We start from the raw sequence: 6,000 nt of genomic DNA on the forward strand, positions 1-6,000 counted from the left end.
TTATAATCTAGATTTAATAAGGCCCTGTATTAGGACTTTCAGGTAAGATACTTGTATAGGTTATTTGTATGTATGTGTAAAGAGAGATACATGGGTATGTGGTGTTAAATAAAACAAAGATACATCAAATGGAAGTCTCATTTGATTTTCACAATAACTGAGCAGGGGAGGCAAAAGGAAGAATATAAAAGGTCACATGTCCAGTATAGCACATCTTCCAAAAGAAGTACTAACATAGCCAGAAAACAGATTAAATATCAGAAGCTGAAGTAGATAGTAAATAGTAAGGAGAAAGGAAACAGAAAGAAATAAGATATCCACTCAGGTTTCAGAGACCACAAGCCTCTTTCTCTGAGGAACCAGAAAATATCTATGATCAGAAAAGAAGTGATCATCTGAGTTTGTTTGGCACTAGAAAAGCAAGAGGAACTTCAGAGAAGTCCATGGTTGCTGAGGTCATAGAGATGACAACTTTTCCAATATGATTTTTCTTTTACCTTCTGGCCACCCCCAGCTTGTCGACTACTGATGTATTCAGGGCCCAGCCTTTGTCTCAGAGCATTCTGGATGGCCTGGTACTCATCTGCTGTGTACTGGTACTGAAAATGTAAAGCAGGTAAAATTAAATTAGCTTTTCAGTGCTCTCTCCATCATTCATCGTCCCCAATGAATTGCTTTTAAGCAAAAAGGACAAAACTAAACTTTCAAACTTCAGAACTAAAAAAGAAAATACACTCTGAGAAATAAAAGTGAAGAATCTAGAGTTTTTTCCTTTACACACACAATTTATTCTTCTCTTTCCCTTCCTAAACACACTTCCCATCCAAAAAACATATTTAATTAATTCATAATAAGTTTTTTGAAGACTATGTACAAGCCCCTATTGGGCAGTATGGAAGAAGACAATAAAATGTGGTTTCTGCTCCCACCACCCCCCCGCCCAAAAAAAAAAAAATTATGATCTGGTAGGTACTACTACTGCTATTATTAAAAATAAAAACTAACATTTATATAGTGTTTACTATGTGCCAGGAACTTTGCTAAGCACTTTTTACAAATATTACCTAACTGGATCCTAACAACAACCCTGGGAGAGAGGTGCTATTAACATTCGCATTTTATAGATGAAAAAACTGAAGCAAATAGGTTAAGTGATTTGCTTAGGATCAAACAGCTAGTAAGTGTCTGAGGCTGGATTTGAACACAGGTCTTTCTGACTTTAGGTTTAGTGCTCTATCTACTCTACCACCTAGTAACTACTTTATGAAATAAAAAAGTACAATAAGTGAGATTTTTAAAAAGTGTCAAAGGAGTTCAGAAAAGGGAGAGATCATTTGCAAAAGACTGGAGAAGGCTTTATAGAGGCAGTGCTAATATATAACCTAAGCATAGAAAGGTGAAAAGAACACAGGAAGGGAGAATATAAGGAATGGTATGAATAAGATGACAAGTATAGGAAAAAGAGGGGCAAGTTTGAGGAATGGAATAATCCAGTATGGCTAGAAATACAGTATAAAAGAACAGTGCTAGATGTGTGCGAGGCTGTTAACATAATTGGATTTTATTTTACAAGCAATCAGAAGTCAATGAAGATGCTGAGACAGATTAAAAGAATCAGATCTATAGTAAGAGAAAGGAAGGGGATAGGGTTAAGGAAGTAAAAGTCCCATGTTCCTATTACTTATCACTCCCTGATGATTTTCAAACCTGACCATTCAGAATAACTTCCCACATAAAATAACTATGGCAATGAGGAAAACAGAAATAGAGAGGCAATAAGGAAATAACTTCATATCTTCCTTCTCTTGACATGACTTCATCTTTAAATTAGCTTCATCTTCAGCATAAAAGAAGTGGGTACATCCACTGCCCTATATATAGGTTTTAACCCTCATCCTCGAGCCCTTGCTTAGATTTTCATAATACATTCTAATTACCAGCCTTGTCTACTCACTGTGACATAGCTGTAAGATGTTGAAAACCCACACCTAAGAATATTATGCTCTTTTCCCCCCCTTAAATCCTTACCTTCTGTCTTAGAATCAATACTAAGTATTGGTTCCAAGGCAGAAGAGTGATAAGGGTTAGGCATTTGGGATTAATGGACTTGTCCAGTAAGGAAATGTCTAAGGTCAGAAAATAATATATCTTTCCTTATCTCTCCTTGTATAGACTATTATTTTTTTTAAACTCTTACCTTCTGTCTTAGAATCAATACTAAGCATTGGTTCCAAGGCAGAAGAGTCATATGGGTTAGAGAATTGAGGATTAGTGACTTGCCTAAGGTCACACAGGTAGGAAGTGTCTGAGGTCAAATTTGAACTCAGGACCCCCCATCTCCAGGCCTGACTCTCAATCCACTGAGCCAACCAGCTACCCCTATATAGACTATTACTGCTTTATACTTGACAAAAGTTTGGGATAAAGTATAAATGTTCTTGCATTTTACATAAAGATATATAGACAGATGGATGAATATATACATACATACACACTGGCTGGGAATTTTTCATATTCAGAGCTTACTCAATAGAGATTTTCTCTATGAGTTAACTAAGGTTGTTATTACCAAAGTTGTAATACCAATAAAGTTTTACTCATTACTAAAGTTTTGTATTTTTTTTTTTACAAAATTTAATTGTGAAATGTGGAGTTCTTCCACAATACAAGTAAAGATACCTACAAATCCAAGTAACAACTAATCTTGGTCACCACAAAATTCTATTCCCAATCAGCCTCAGAAATGCACAAACATCCAAGTAGAAGGAACCTGAAAACTCACCTGCCCAAAACACAACACAGAACTTTCACTGGGAGTAGTTCCAGGAAGGCTCTCATGGCTTTTGAAGCTTGTTCTCTGATTCTCAGGCATTTTGATTCTGGTTTCTCACTAAGGAAGCAATGGTATAATACAAAGATCTTAACAAAAACTGAAGAAAAGGACAGTTATAAAACTAGGCAAAATGTCTTCCTGTCCAATCTTCCAATCCTTTTCCATTTATTTATCCATCAGTTCTCTATCAGGGCATAATTATTAACTCTAATGGTAATTCAAGTCAGATTCTGTCAATCAAGGACCAAGGGTCCTCTGGATTTTGCTTCTACCTTTTACCTTAAAAATTATGTACCTTAAGGAAAGAATGGTCTCTGTAGAAGGTAATTCTTGAATCATATCCAGATATGGGGAACAAATTTTAAGTGTTCTTTTACACCTTCTGAATCAGAAATTGGTCCCTTCAAGAAGGTTGTTACTTAACTGCCTGAAAAACACAATTCATAATTACCACAATGCCCCAATCCACATACAAATGTAAACCACTCTCTAATTCTTTCAGAGAAGAGTTTGGGATAATTAAAAACACTATGGATATTCTCAAATATAATCCAGACTGGTATCCTTCTATTCAGATCTGGGCCCAATTCCCTACAATACCTATTCAAGATTAGTCCTAATGAACTAAATAAATGTACTGCCTGCCATCCAACTGCAAGTGATAATTTGAGCAGCATATTTTTAATCACTTAGTTTTTCCTCTGTAGACTTCCAAGAAAATCTCATTTTAGTGGCTGTGGACTTCATTAAAGAGGGTTCCATGAATTGCTCATTGGCTATAGGAGAGGGTAGAGAAGAGGGGAGGGAAAGAACATGAATCATGTAACCATGGAAAAATAGTCTGAATTAATTAATTATATAAATTTTAAGAAGAAATGGGTTCCATGGCTCCAAGGAATTAGTATTATGTTATCCATAAACAAAAACCTCTGGAGAACCTACTGCCAGTTAAAAAATCTCTTTTTCTTTTGGACTTTGTATAGGGCCTTTTTTATGCTAATGGTCAACACTTTTAGCAAATATATTTTCCCTGCTTTTTACCTCAAATCAGAGGTTCACTAAATAACTTTCTGATTACAAGTACTAAGAAGTTTTGTATGGTCTTTTACTACCAAATCAAATGCTTTTTTGGTAATCAAACAATAACTACAGTGGGATCATAAAGTCTTAACACGTTAGTCAAATATATTCTAAGTCAAATGTGATTTTATGTAGAAAGTCATCTACAAAAGCAAGCTAGTTCCCTTCTCCTATTTTCATAAAAGATAACCATGATGTACACGTAAACAATTTTCATAAAGATCCTTTTTTTTTTTTTTCAATTAAGGCAAGAGGGAGAGAAAATAGATTTTTGGTAATTGAAAATTTTACTTCTCTGCAAACTGACTCTGAGATCTGCCCCAATCTTTCCCAAACTTCATCATTTACTGTCCAATGAACATGTCAAACTAAATGTCACAGAGATATCTCAAACTGAACTGATCATTTCCCTTCTCCCCCACCAACTGGTGACCTACTTCTCTTCCAAATGTATTTATTTCTGCTGACAACACTACTATTCTTCCAGTATACCAGTCTGATAAGTTTGGTGCTATCATTAACTCCTGAATCTCTCTCACTCCACATTCAGTTGTCAAATCTTGTCCTTTCCATCTCAGCACCATCTCTCTCATACAACCCCTTCTCTCAACTCACACAATAACCACTTTATTTCAGGCCCTCAACATTTTTAGGCTAGACTATTGGCAATTGGGTTTAGTGCTTCAAGTCTCCAGTCTATCTTCCAAAACACTGTTAAATTGAATTTCATTAAGTGTAGATCTGACCATGTCATGTTTTCTACTCAATAAATTCCAGTGACTTCCTACTGCCTAAAGGAAAACAATTGGAATAATGCCTAACTGTTCAATATCCTTTGATCTAATAATCCCAGTATTGGAACTATACTCTAAGAAGCCAAAGACAGAAAGGTCTCAAGTGCAAATATTTATAGCAGTGCTTTTTTAGGGTAACAAAAAGTGAAAGCAAAATTTGTGCCCTCAGTTAAGGAAATGACACAGTGATAAAAAGAATGCAAAAATAGTATCATATTTGAAATGAAAATTAAATGAAAAATGAAAAAATGTGAGAAAACAGATGAACCTTTGTAGTGAAATAAGCAGAACCAAAATAATATGTACAAAGACTACCTTAATTAGACAAAAAGAACATTAAAGGGAAGACAGATTCAGAGTAATTGTAATAATCTTGGTCCTAGAGAACAATGAAAGATATGTCCCTACTCCAAAGACACAGGTGGGAGACTACAGGGACAGAATGTTACATACTCTATCAGTCACCTTATTTGGTCACTTTTACTTAACTATTATCCTTTGTTGCAAAGGAGGGTTCAGTTCTGGGGGTGGTAGACATATATCTAGAAATAACTATGACATAAAAACAAAAGGCATAAATAAAATTAACTTTTTAAAAATTAATATAGTTTTTTTAAAAAACCTTACCTTCTATCTAAGAATGGAAACTATGTATTGGTTTTGAGGAAAAAGAGCAGGATGGCTAGGCAACTGGGGTTACATGCCTTGCCCAGAGTCACACAGATAGGAAGTGTCTGAGGTCAAAACTTAAACCCAAGACCTTCCATTTCCATGTATCATAACCTGCCCAGTTAATATACTTTTTAAAAAAATCTTTAAAATGTTAGATGTTTACTGTTGCATGAATTAAGTTTTTTGTGTTTGAATGCTAATGGTAGTAAATTAATAACTTGGGTTTCTATGAATCTTACCATTTAAATATATAAAAGAAGCCTCGGCAATTAGAATTCTGACCAGGTAATAATCAGCTATCCTTAAAAGTTAAATTAAAAATAACCATCATTTATGTTTCTCCTTCAAGGAGCCAATGAATGAAATTTTAAGACCCTTCTTCATAACTTCACCCACACAAGCTTCAAAACTGAAAGTCATATTAGAAAGATGACCTGAAGGAACCTTAGTTTTCAGTCCAACTTCATGCTTGCAGAGGAGGAAAATGAGATCCTGAGAAGTAAAGTAACTTGTACAAAGTGTTATTAGCTAGTTAGTTGTTACACACAGCTACTTGGAGGCAGAGTTTATAATAATAGCTAGCATTTATATATCACTTTAGTGTCTGAAAAGCATTTTACC

This window comes from Gracilinanus agilis, chromosome 5 (assembly GCF_016433145.1).
Source record: "Gracilinanus agilis isolate LMUSP501 chromosome 5, AgileGrace, whole genome shotgun sequence".
Lineage (NCBI taxonomy): Eukaryota > Metazoa > Chordata > Mammalia > Didelphimorphia > Didelphidae > Gracilinanus > Gracilinanus agilis.